Source organism: Canis lupus, chromosome 24 (assembly GCF_003254725.2).
Source record: "Canis lupus dingo isolate Sandy chromosome 24, ASM325472v2, whole genome shotgun sequence".
Classification (NCBI taxonomy): Eukaryota; Metazoa; Chordata; class Mammalia; order Carnivora; family Canidae; genus Canis; species Canis lupus.
Genome location: NC_064266.1, coordinates 36568991 through 36583146, shown reverse-complemented (window position 1 = coordinate 36583146; position 14156 = coordinate 36568991).

Below are 14156 nucleotides of genomic sequence, written 5' to 3'. Positions count from 1 at the left end.
GGAAAGTGTGTACCTAGGGGCGGCTGGGTGGCTCGGTGGGTGAAATGCCTGCCTCTGGCTCAGGTCATGATCCAGGTCCTGGGATCAGGCCCCCCATTGGGCTCCCCTGCCTCTGCCTACCACTCCCCCCTGCTCATGAAACTGCCTTTTTTTTTTTTAAGGTTTTATTTATTTATTTGACAAAGCAAGAGAGGAAAAGAGAGCACAAGTAGGGGGAGCAGCAGAGGGAGAGGGAGAAGCAGATGACCCGCTGAGCAGGGAGCCTGACTCTGGGCTCCATCCCAGGACCCTGAGATCATGACCTGAGCTGAAGGCAGATGCTTAACTGACTGAGCCACCCAGATGTCCCAATAAATAAAATCTTAAAAAAAAAAAAAAAGTATATGCCTATGCCTCCCTCCTGATGTCCATTGTTCTGAAATTTGATTGACGGGGACAAAGGACATATAGGTTCCTCATTTTCTCCAAATCTTCCCTCATTTTCTGAATAGGCCCAAGTAAGATTTTTTCCTAACAGTCTCAGGGACCTAGAGGAAATTAAATAACTGAAGAATATTACATTCTTAAAGGTTATATTATTAATATGAATTTTATTATTTGTTATGAAAGCTAGCAAACCACATAATGATACAAGTATTAGAATTAATTCTACTGTTCTGCTACTCATTATCATTTAATTATTTGAAAACATTTGCTCCAGAAAAAAAAAAAAAAACTCCAAGTTTCATCCAAAGTTATTGCTTTTGTACTAACCATTGATTTATTTTCTTAGATTTTATTTATTTGAAACTTCTTGTTTTAATACCCTTGGCCACATTCACAATAATTAAAATAGGACCATATTCTATTCCTTTATAATAAATATATGTTTATATTTTAAGTGACTGTTGGGTTTTCAATCAAGAGCCCATGAGAAGATAATCGACTAGTCAATTGCCAACTAGGATTTTGGCTGTGTTTGATAATGACTTTTTTTTTTTTCATTGTTTTTAAAAGATTTTATTTATTTATTTGTGAGAGAGAGAGAGAGAGAGAGAGAGTGCATGCATGGATGTAGGGGCAGAGGGGGAGAGAGAATCTTAAGTAGACCCTGCACTGAGCTTGGAGCCTGATTCAAGACTCCATCTCACGACCTTAAGATCACAACCTGAGCCAAAATCAAGAGTCAGATGCTTAACTGACTGAGCCACCCAGATGTCCTTGATGGTGACTTTCAGAAGCAACCAGTAATGTGAAAACGGTTTTGGTTCATGTCACTGTCACTGACCTATCCCTGACACTGACCTACCATTGTCACTATGACTGATGAGATGACAACATGTTCACATATTCACAGGTCAGGCCAAGTGTAGGAAAGACAAAAATAATTAAAATAATTCTTAAATTCTTAAAGTATTTTCATCCTTACTCTACCAGATGGACACAGGTATAGCTCTCATTGTTCCTGTTTCCATTTGGGTTATTTTAAGCAAGGCTTGGTCACACCTAACTTTGATCATCGACTCCCCCCGCTCATGCTTTCATTAGTATTTTGAGTCCCAGGTGTCACCTCTCTTGGTGCTTCTTCAGCCCCCAGACACCTTGGAGGAGACATGGTATTTCCCTTGCACAGTGTCACAGGCCAGGCTCAGGTGTGGGTCCTGGAGGAGGGAGGTGAAGCCATGAAGGACCCTCGTTCCTCCTCTGTCAAATGTGGTCATCAGCTCTGATCACTCAGAGCCACTATGAGGGTTAAGTAAGATGATCCATGTGAGGGGATGGTGATACAGGTGCTTCATCCCCGCATCTGTTCAGACACAGACCTGCTCTCTCAGCACCTCCAGCCACAACTAACCAAAAATCTGATATCCCATTAAACTTGTTTGATTTTCATTAAAAAAAAAAAAAAAGAGTAGTACCTGCTTTTGCAGCCTTTACTCTATGCCAAGTGCTTTATGTGCATTGTATGTTCACCCCTCATCGGCTGCTCCACAGATGGGGAGACCTGGCCGAAGGCCCTGGCCAGGGGTCATGTAGTCAGGGAGTGGAAGGGCTGAGATTAGGACCTCACACTTGCAGGTCCAGACAACCACAGTGATGAAAACGAGAGTAACAAAACTGCCAGCCAGTGTTTCCTAAGCGTGGTATGTGAAGACTGCATCAGCCCAGGAGAGGCGCTTAGCAGTCCCCACGAGAGGGAAGTGAGGCCACATGAGATGCTATAAAGGGCAGGGGTGGAATTTCTCCAATGCCAAACTCTCAAACAACCCTCTCTCCACGCCCCCACTGCAGCCCCCTGAGCTAGGACACACAAGGTCTGTGGCCAAAAGTGAAGATTAGAAAAAAACACAAAACTCTTTTAAACATCAGTCAGACCATCAATTAGCCCAGTAAAAAGTGGGCAGAGGATATGGTCAGAAAAGAAATCCCCACAGACTAGGGAGAAAGTATCTGCAAAGCATATATCTGATCTTTATTTTTATTCATTTTATTTTATTTTATTTTTTAATATTTATTCATTTATTTATTCATGAGAGACACAGAGAAGCAGAGACACAGGCAGAGGGAGAAGCAGGCTGCCTGCAGGGAGCCCAATGTGGGACTCGATCCCAGGACCCGGGGATCCTGCCCTGAGCTGAAGGCAGACGCTCAACTACTAAGCCACCCAGGTGCTCCCAGATGTCTTATTTTTAAAAAAATTGTATGCAGAATATATAAAGAACCACACCCCCCAAAAAAGAAATCAATTAAGAAATGGACAAAAGATTTAAGTATTGTGGGACTTCACTAAAATATATGGGTTATAAGTAAGCATGTGGAAGGGTGATCAATATCGTTAGTCATTAGGAAAATGCAAATTAAAACCACAACGAGATACCACTAAACACCCAGGAGAAGGGCTAGAATCTAGCAGACTGGCCATACCGAGTGTGGGCGAGAACGTGGAGGAACTAGAGCGCTCGGGCACTGCTGGCCCGAAAGCCAAAGTGGTGTGGCCACTTAGGAAAAAGAGTTTAATGATTTCTTTTCTTTTTTTTTTTTTTTTTGAGTTTAATGATTTCTGAAAAGGTTTCTTCTCAAACAATCCAGCAGTTGCATTCCTGTACATTTACCCAAGAGAAATGAAAACATATGCCCATGCAAAGACGTGCCCATGGATGCTTCTCGCAGTTCTGTTTGTGATCGCCAAAACCAGGAGATGACCGAGAAATCCCTCCAAAGGTGAAGGGTGTATCCCCACACTGGTCCCATCCCCACGGTGGGATGCCACCCAGTAACAAAAAGGAACAACTGTCGATATACACTGCGAAATGGATGCACCTCAAAATGATTATGCTGAGTGAAAGAAGCCAGACCACAAAAGAGAAGAGTTCACATGACTCCATTTATATAATTTCTAGAAAAGGCAGGGACACCTGGGTGGGGGTGGCTCAGTGGTTGAGCATGTGCCTTTGGTTCGGGTCGTGATCCCCAGGGTCCTGGGATCGAGTCCCACATTGGGCTCCCCTCAGGGAGCCTGCTTCTCCCTCTGCCTGTGTCTCTGCCTCTCTCTGTGTCTCCTGAATAAATAAAGTATTTCTAGAAAAGGCAAAACTAATCAATAGTGACAGGAAACAGATCATTGACTGCCTGGGGCCAGGGCTAATAGTAAGGAGGGAGCAAGGAAAGTCAAAGAGGAGGCATAAAGAAATTTTTGGGGGTGACAAATATGTTCACTGTCAAAATTGTGCTAGCTTCACTCATGTAGATATGTGCCAAAACTTACCAAATTTTGACCTTTATATACGTACTTTATTATATTTTGAGGAAGCTGTTAAACACAGGTGCACATATAATGAGATACCACTTCTCTCACCTACTGGAATGGCTAAAATAAAAACAAAACCAAAAAAACTGAGAATACCAAGTGCTGACAAAGATGTGAATGAAGCAACTGGAACTCTCTCACACGTTTCTGGTGGGAGGGCAAAGTGGCAGAGCTCTAGAAATCAGTTCAGCAGGTTTTTTTTTTTTTATCGAGTCCAACACATAACTTACGATACAACCCAACAATGCCATCTTAGATATTTCCCCCAAGGAAATGAAAACTTAACATTCACATAAAAATCTTCATGTGGATGCTTATAGCAGCTTTATTCATAATTGCAAAAGAAAAGAAAAAAAAAACACTGAAAAACACCAGAAGCAACTCAGTGAATAAACACACTGTGGAATATGCAAACAGCATGAAAAGGGATCACATTATGGATATGCTCAACACCGTGGATGAGTCCCACAGACAAATCTGCTGAGTAAAACCTGGCTTCTGTGGGACTGGGATGTTCTGTTTCTTGTTTTCTGGCCTGAGTGCTCGTCCCACAGGTGGATTCAATTTGAAAAAAGTCATTGAGCTGAACAGTTGAACGGTTCAGATGCCTGCATCTCTGTACGATTGTTATACCCTCATTAACACTTTTAACATCATAATCATCCAGAGAGATCAGAATGAAAAGTGTGACAAGTCAGTCTTCCTCCTGCCCAGACCGCAGCCTCCAGTCTCTTCCACGGAGTCCACCAAACACAGATGCTGACACATGTCTGTATTTACTCCTGAAATCTTCTAGAAAGGCCTCTACAGAGAGAAAATCTTCCCTGCCCCTTGGATCCTTACTTTTTATTTTTATTTTTCTAAAAATCCTTTTTGAGGACAAAAGGTTGGATGAGGACTATGCAGCCAGGCAGGTCTAGATTTGAATCCCTGCTATGCCATTATCACGTGGGGATCACCTTGGGCAAATGCCACCTCCCTCTGGGACTTGAGTCTCCCCCTCTGTAAAATGGAGATGTGATAGTAATGGGGTACGCATTTCCCCCAGGACTGGCTGTTGTGATAAAGCTTCATTCCTGTTGCTCCACCTCAGTCAAAATCCCAAAGAGCCTCTGCCCTCCCATAGTCCTGGGTGAAGAGAAAGAGAGAGAGTGAGAGAACTCAGTCCTCCCTCCTCCCTCCAAACTCCTCTATGGCTCCCTAGTACTCTATTCTCCACCAAGGTCATCCACAGCCTTCTTTAATTAAATTAACAACTATTTGTGGAGAGTCTGCTGTGTGCCACGCGCTGCACCAGGTCATGCCCCTCTCAGAGCTCACAGATGGGGAAGGGTGGTGGGCCAGGGAGGCAGTGGAGGAGGGGTGCACAGAGTCTGGGGTCTGTCCATTCGGTTGCTGGTGTGACTGACCGAGTCGGAGGCCAGGACTCAGGCAACGTGGGGGTCGTTGGGGGGCTGGTGGAGACAGCTGGGAGAGGGTTGGGTGAGAAGAGCATCCTAAGGAGAGACATCTCATCATTTCCCTCCCCGTCTCCTCTCCGGAGGGCCCAATTTTGTCAACCAGCACCACCATCCACCGCCCCCCTTCTCAGGGCTCAAGCCCACAGCTGGCCAAGCTAGAGTCCCCCCTCTATGTCATGTCATGCCCCCCACACCCCCACCCTGCCAGCACAGGCAAAAGATGTGTCCCACCCCTTCTTCCTCCTGACTCTCCAGCGGAAGCCAGGGCCTGCAGGTGCCTCCTCTCTTGTCTCCCACTTCCTTTCAATCCCCTCAGTCTCTTTCCACACAGAGGAGTGACTCCTCTGTGTAAAATCCCCTGGCAGCTTCCCATGCCTAAGAATAAGATCCGAACACCCGGCCCACAATGCCCGGCCGGCGGGCCGCTGCCAGCCCCTCCCACCCCACCTCCCACCTCTCTCCTCTCCGGCCACACTGGCCACTTCTTGAACACACCCAGAACATTCTCACCTCAGGGCCTTTGCACTTGCCATTGCCGCTGCCCGCAGTTTCCTCCCCCCACTCAATTCTCTGTGCCAGACTACCCCCTCCTCCTTCACCATCACTGGGAAGGCTCCCCACATACCCCCCACATCCCTGACCGACCTGGTGCACCTCTACTGCTCTCCCACGGCACCCTGCGGTCTTGCCAGGCAGCATCACTGCCCCCCCCCCGCCCCCAGACTATCTGAGAACAGGGACTTGCCTGTCCGCTCACCGCTGCACCGCCAGCGCCTGGAACAGGGCCTGGCACAGAGTAGGGGCGGGGCGCACGCGTGCTGAATGAGGGAGGACGGAGCCACCGTGGCAGGGGCCCAGGGCTGGAGCCGCAGACCTTCTGCACCCCTGCCCTCCGCCCAGAGCAGAGACCCAGATGGGAGAGGGAGGGCTCCCCGGCCTCTCCTTCCCCGTGGGAAGTGGGCCCCGCCAGCAGAAATCACCCTGACCCCGGGGCAGGGACGATCCCATTCCAACCCTGGTGTCTAAAGAGAGTTACTGCATGGCACCCAAATTCCACTCCTTTTATTTCCCAAGAAAAATTTTTTAAAAATTACAATTTGTGCTTTTTTCTTTTAAGATTTTATTTATTTATTTGGCAGAGGGAGAGCGAGCGCCCAAGCAGGGGAAGAGGCAGAGAGAGAGGGAGGCAGATGCTTAACCCACTGAGCCCCCCAGGCGCCCCCACAATTGGCACTTTCCATGTGGCAGTCTGTCTGCCAGTCTGTATGTCGGTTACATCCTGAGGAGACTGTCACCCGCACACACCTACCTGCCAAAACAGCTAAAGGAAAACAATACCCCCCCATACTAACAAGGTGCAGGCAAGGGTGCAGGGCAGCGCGGACGCTCACGGAAGCCCGGTCCACGCACACAGTCAGGCCCACGAGTGGGCGCCGCAGCCCCCCACGCAGAGCCGGAGCCAGGGAGCCACCCTGCTGCCCGCATAGACAGGATGCCCAGCGTCCGCCAGTGGCAGGTGGCAGGGCCGGAAAGAACAAAGCACGAGCCGCCGCGTGGAGGAGCGGCAGGATGCTGTGAAGTCCTCATGAAGGGGCACACGGCGACGCGTGTGTTCACTCATAAGGTGGCACGCGCACCTGAGATGTCCGGTATAGACCAGTGCTCACAGCAGACAGCAGATCGCTGGGCCCGGGGGGCCGAGGGGAGCAGGAGATGGGGAGCAGCTGCAATGGGCACTGGGCGGGGGGGGGGCTCCTTTCCTGGTGATGAAATGTTCTGGGATAGGTGGTAGGGACGGTTGCACAACCCTGTGCGCTGAACTGTGCTCAATAAAACCATTTTTTAAAAAAAATCTAAAGCCATTAAAAAAAACGATGCCATTGCCACCAGCGGCCTCCCAGCTGTGTGTTCCTGGGGAAGTCCCGTGTGCTTCCTGAGCTCCAGCGGCCTGCTCTCCCACTCGGGGCGCCCGGCGCAGCGGGTGGAGGCCCCACGCGGCCCCTACCCGTGCCCTCGGGGAGCGAGCGCCCACCGGCTGCAGAAGGGGCTGCCCGAGCTCAGAGGCCGAGGGCAGTGGGGCTCCCGGGCGGTGCCCAGATGGTTCCCAAAGGGCAGCCAGACGTCACCCCGCAGGCCCCAGGGAAAGTGACGGGGCGGCTGCGATCACCAAGCGCCACTTTCTTCAGCCTGGGACCTTGCCCTCTCTTGAACACGCTTCTTCACTGTGTGTGTGTGGGGGGGGTTTCTGTTTAGAAAGAAAATCACAGGCTCATTACAGAAAATTCAGAGATCTCTCGAGAAGAGAATTAAAACCCCAGCGACGGGCCCGTGCCATCTAGACAGAAGCCCCATTGACCCCCCAGGGCACGCATTTCCCTCGCCACGAAGGTACGAAGGTACGTGGGTGGAAACAGAGACAAAATTTTACATAAATGGAATCATACCATGTTTTTTTCAGGCTGCTCTGCAAGTTGCTGCTTGCACGTGCCAGCGCACATGGGTACCTTTCAAGTCCCCCTGGGAGCATCTAGCTTCTGTTAAAATATTGATTGATTGATTGAAAGTCAAGAGATGCTCAGTGAAAGAAGCAATGATAATAGAAATGAAAATTATATCAAATGAAACGTCTTCCGCCTCCCTAGCTCTTGAACCGGTGCCCAGAGAAAATCACTACGAACAGTGGGTACATTTCTTCCAGGCCCTTCTTTTTTTCTTTCCTTCTCTTTCCTGCTCTTCTTCCCTTCCTGTCGACAGATATTCCTTGAGTACTAACCACTCATTCACTTACACGATCACTCAAGAAACATTTGGAGCACTCTCCGTGTGCCTGGCATTTTGTGTTTGTCTGCTCGGGTGCTACACGCAATATATATATATTTTAAAGATTGTATCATCACCTACAATAGCTGCCAGTTCTCAGAGTTCCCCAGGACCCCAGCTAACATACCCAGTCCCCTTGTGCTGGGCACTGAGGATGTTGGGGACGTGCTGCTCTTCTGAGGAATGCTGTGCAGAATGAGTTTATGTAGTGGTTTTTTTTTTTTTTTTTTTGAGTTTATGTAGTTTTAATTGTGTTATTAGGTCAAAGGTGGAACACGTTTTTAGTGATGTGCAAAGCGAAGCCTCGAGTGGGCAGGGACTCATCCAGGGTCACGGAGTGAAGCCCTGGTGGTGCTCAGACCTGCAGGGAAAGCATCGAGGTCCTCAGGCAATCCCCCTGTCCTGCCCCAAGCACCCCCATGAGCATGGGGTTCCTCCTTGCTGCTGCCTTGTCAGCCCCCACTAAAGCATTTATTTCGGGCCATAGCACCAGCTCAGTTGAACTGCGTCCGGGACACCAGTGTCGCTCACCCAAGGCCTTCCCGCTTGTACCCACAGAGGTGCACTCAACAGGACACTTGAGTGGAGAGTCTCCGCTTCCTGGGGCCCTGGCTGCACAAGGCTCCAGGGGACGCGGCAAGACACCAGATTCTGGGAGTGGGCAGGCCAGCCCGGACCCAAGTTTTCACTGAGGGCCACTCCAAGAGCCAGAAAGAGTAGGATGATCCTGTGTGATCTTGGGGAAGTTCTCTACTCTTTCGGAGCCTCGATTTCCCTAGCTGTAAAATGGACATAAGAACAGCCAGTGCTTACTGAGGCTTTACTCTAAAGCCAGGCCTGAGGCCAAGCAATTTGTAAACATTCATTCAGTTAATCTGCACAACCACCTCCAGAAGGAGGGGCTGTTCTTCAGATGAGGAAGTGGACACAGAGAGGTAGAGCAACTTGTCCGAGGTCACACAGCAGGGAGGCCACAGAGGAGAGATGTGAACCGGGGCAGTCTGGCTCCAGAACTCAAGCTCTTACCCGCTATGGGACCAGGGTTGCTGTGAGGGTGATCTGTGCAAAACAGATGGTGAACCGTCATGAGATGTTTACTATTATCATCATTATTACGGTGATTTTGCCCAACTGGTTGCTCTCTGCCTTGCTGGATCTTTATTTCCCTCAGTTGCTGAAAAATCTAGACAAAGCATCATCCTCCCTGTGTTCTCCATCAGTCTTCCTGTCTGCAGGTCACCAAGCTTCCCAAACGTCCCTCAACTTTACCCTTCCCTCCTCCTCATCCCCACGGAGAGGGCAGGGGGCTCCCTGCTGCTGGCTTCGCCCCGACACAGCCACCCAGACAATCTCACGTTCCTCCTCTGCACAAACCCTGCTGTGGCCCCCCCAGAGCCCTCAGGATAACCGTGAAATCCCCTCACCCCCTAGACCCTAGTCCCAGCTGACCTCTCCCACCTCTGTGCTCCCCACCCCCTTCCACCTGCACACCCTGTAACTCTTGAGACTGGGGGCTGCTTAAAGCATCCTCCCTCCCAGGAAGCACAAAGGCCAAGTCTGATTCCTCAGATCTGCTCCTAATGCCCCCCACCCTGGCCCCACCCTCCAGGCCCATTCCAGACCTTCCCTCAGGGTTTGGGAAAAGATAATAAATAGATCCAGGCCCCGAGGAAGACGTGCCCCTCCTTGGCTATAGCCCCCTGTAGTGGGTTAAATTGGTATTTTCAAGTCCCAGCCTCCAGAACCAGTAAATGTGACCTCATTTTGAAACAGGGTCTTGGTTGTAATCAAACCAAGATGAGGTCATGCCGAACTGGGGCGAGTGCTAAACCCAATGACTGGTGTCCTTATAAGAAGAGGAGAGGACACACCCAGAGAAATAAAGTCACAGAAGGAGGCCACGTGAAGAAGCCAGGGGTGGAGAGTGAGCGATGCAGCTACAAGCCCAGGAACGCCAGGATCACAAGAAGCCACCAAAAGCTAGGAGAGGCAAGGAGGGAAATGACTATATCACCCAGCGAGGGGTGCCCAGAGTGGGCCCAAGGCCCACGGCGCAGGGGGAAATCGGGCCTGGGTGGTCACAGAGCTCCCACTCTGGAAGCCTCTCTCCTGGTCTGCAGGGACCACACAGAGGTACCGCTGGGCATTGAGCTCTCTTTACCCTGTGCACCCCACTCCCATGTCTCCACACACAGTTGGCTGGAGAAGGATGTGTAGGGTTTCTTAGAAGACCAGGGCCCCTCTGTGCCAGAGCTGCTGGGCAGGCTGGGGCAGTAGATAAAGACCCAGAATCTGTTCCACCGCAATTTAAGAAGTTTTAGGTGTGCCTGGGTGGCTCAGTTAAGTGTCTGCCTTTGGTTCAGGTCATGATCCTAGGGTCCTGGGTTCAAGTCCCACATTGGACTCCCTGTAGGGAGCCTGCTTCTCCCTCCGCCTGTGTCTCTGCCCCTCTCTCTGTGGGTCTCGTGAATAAATAAGTAAAATCTAAAAAAAAAAAAAAAAAGTACCCTACAAGTGTGGCGACCATGCTGTCTTTCCTAGGGGCACACGTGTATTCATTAACCATTCAGCAAAATTTTACCAAGTATACACCTCCTTGCATAAGAGACATGAGGCATCAGGGATTGGACAGTGAACAAAGCAGGCAAAAGTTCCACTCACAGGGAGCTACATTCTGGTGGGTGAGACGATCAACACAGAAACTGTGAACAGTGAAAATATGGTTTGTCGGAGGATGGCAAGCACTACGGAGAAACACATCTCAACAGGGGAAGGCACCGGGAGCAAACGGGAGAGGAATGGTTTGGGGAGCTGGTGTGTTTCTCTGATGGGAGAAGAGGAGGCAGGTGCAAAGGCCCTGAGGTGGCAGAGGGCTTGGGAGGCCGGAGGAGTGAGGGCATGGGGGAGGGGCTGAGGCAGAGGTGATAGGGCCTGAGTCAGCATCTGTGGGCCCAGGGGAAGAGTCCGGCCTGTCCCCGTGGCTGAGATTGGAGCTTGGGCACATGTACATAGATATGTTTATATTTTAATTTCAGAGTTTCTCGTGGCACCACACTGAGTGCAGTAGAGGCACCAGAATGAGGTGTGTTAATCACCCATAAATGAGCCTCACATCTAATCTCTTTTTTTCTTTTTTTAAAGATTTATTTATCTATCTATCTATCTATCTATCTATCTATCTATCTATCTATTATTTATTTATTTATTCGAGAGACACACACACAGAGAGAGAGGGAGAGACAGACAGACACAGGCAGAGGGGAAGCAGGCTCCATGCGGGGAGCCTGATACAGGACTCGATCACGCCCTGGGCTGAAGGGAGGTGCCCAGCCACTGAGCCACCCAGGGGTCCCTCTCTTTTTTGTTAAAGAATAAATCCCCATAGCATGTCATCTTGATGATTTGAAAGCAAAGAAGAGCAAGAAGGACCCGGATCCCCGCCTGCCAGAGACCCCCCATCCCAGCTCCAGGGATGCCCAGAAGTAGCTGCCGAATCACTAATGGGGCCCAGAGGTGCCCAGAGGTGGCCCCGGCCTGGACCCCGCGTGGCCATCAGTTTATGTCCTGGACTCATTTTAATGAAGTGCCCAGGGGAGGCTCGAATGGCCCTGCGGGACCCTGCCACTGCCCACCCCGTCTCTGGGCACCCGGCGGCTCTGAGCGTGGCCCGGACACGCGGGGCAGGTCCTGTGCTACCATAGAAAGCCGACCAGGAAAAACAGAAGGAACGCGGGAGCTAGAAAAATCTCCACTCGGCAGCCACCACGGGAATAATTGATTTAGGCAAGAATCGCCAGTGAGGCCTAAGAGCTGGGGGTGGAAGTTTGAGGAGTAACAGGATATTCACATGGTCTCGGAATGTCTCCCCACAAGATACGGATTAAGTACAAAAGGGGAAAAAAAAGGAACTCGATCCCAGGGAAACCTGGCAGGCACCTCCTTAGCCAAGTGGTCCAAGTCGACGTCTCCAGTAACGGGGCAAGCAGACCCCATGTGCCTCATGATACCTTGCACCGAGAAAGACACCACGCTACTCCCGTGGTTCTGCCAAAAGCACACCGCCTGAACCTCATCACGAGGCAGCATCAGGAGAGTCTAAATCGGGGGGCATCCTACAAAACGGTTGGTCCTAATGCTTCGAGAACGTCGAAATCATGGAAGATCAAGAAAAGAACTGTCTCAGAATAAGGAGACAGGACAGGTGTGTGGCCTGGGACCTCGCTCCACCTCACCTCTGACGTACTATGGGGTTGGGGGGACATCCCTGGGACAGTTGTGGAAACTTGATCATGTCTGTGCATTAGATAATAGTATTGCACCGATGTTCCATTTCCTGATCTTGAGCGTTGGACTATGGTTATAGGAGAGAATGTTCTTGACCTTAAAAATCCATGCTCAACTGTTTAACAGTCCAGGGGCAGCACGTCTGAAACTTACTCTCCAATGACTCCAAAGCCAACGACGGGTGGGAAGGTGTGTACATGTGCAGAGAGAGAAGATGCAAGCAGGAGAAATGTTCGATATTTTCAAGAATCTGAATGAAAGATCCTAGTTTGCTGTGTTTTTCTCCCAACTTTTCTGTCAGGTTAAATTATTTCAAAATAAAACGTGTTTTCAAGATGTAAAAAACTAGGGTGCCTGGCTGGCTCCGTCGGTAGAGCATGCGACGCTTGATCTCCAGGTTGTGAGTTCGAGCCCCATGTTGGGTGTAGGGATTAATTTAAAAAAAAAAAAAAGGTGGGGGGGACACCTGGCTGGCTCAGTGGTGGAGTGTCTGCCTTTGGCCCAGGTCGTGATCCCGGGGTCCTGGAATCAAGTCCTACATCAGGATTCTGCTTCTCCCTCTGCCTAAGTCTCTGCCTCTCTCTGTGTGTCTCTCCTGAATTAAAAAAAAAAAAAAAAGTCATTAAAATAATAAGAAAAAATCTAAAAAACTGTCTCTCTGCTCCTTCTCTCTTGTCTCAGCAGCCCCATTTCCCCTCCTGCGACTCCCTAGAGAAATGCTTTTAATATTTCTATCGTAGATCCTTCCAGAGTTTGTTTCTGTATGCAAATACAAACAGAAATGAAGAGCATGCCTGTTTCCTCTTCTTCCCACAAAGGGAGCATGTACTGCATGTTACTTTTTTCACTTAGCAATGTGACTAAGTGGGGACTGCTCCCCGTCAGGACGCAGGGACCCTCCTCATTCCTCTTATCCCTACCCCATCTCGGCCCCTGGGGGCCAACATCCCTTTTTAATAACCCCAAATAACCCTCACTCACTAAGCTCTCAGGTGTGCACCCCGGCCACGCTGCTTCTTGAGTGAGCCTTCACCCCACGGCCTCCATCACCCTGGGCCAGGCCAGCACCGGCTCTGCCTGGGACTTCCGGGCTTCCAGCTGTTTCTCTCCTGCCCTGACTCTGGCTAAGTGCGTGCTGCACCAGGAACCAGGGCACCCACTCCCCTGCTTAGGTGCCAAGGGCTGCCCTGAAGCTGGACTACATCCCGACTCCTCACACCGCACACTCCCTCTGCAGGATGTGGGCACCTCACTCGTCCCCCACCCTGTCCCTCTGCCCTCCAGCCCCCCTCACCCTTTTTGCTGTCGGAGAGCAAGTTCATTCCAGCCTCTGAGCTCCCTCAGCGCCTGGAACGTTCTCCTTGGGGTCTCAACTGGAATGTCAGCGCAGCAAGGGCCCTGGTTCTCCTGCCTGCCTTATCAAGCGGGCCTGCCCTATCGCTCGCTCTAATTCCATCTTGGCACCATCACTGTAGGAAAGCGGCATGTTTATTTAGTCACTTGTTTGGTTTTTCCTATGTCCCTCACGAGAAGCTAGATTCCATGAGTGCAGGGAGGACTCTGTTCACCGCTCTGCCCCGGGGGCCTAGAACAGGGCCTGGCACACATGGTGCTCATCAAGACCGGCGGAATGAAAGCCCCGTTCTAGTCTCCAAGGAGGAAGGCACGACCATCACGGCCCCCATTTTATAGAGGCAGAAACTGGGGGTCCCAGAGGGGAAGAGCCTCGCTCTAGGCCCTGACAGGGGCACGAGCCAGGCATCCGACTCCCAGGAGGATCAGAGCCTGGTACAGCCCAGTTTGGA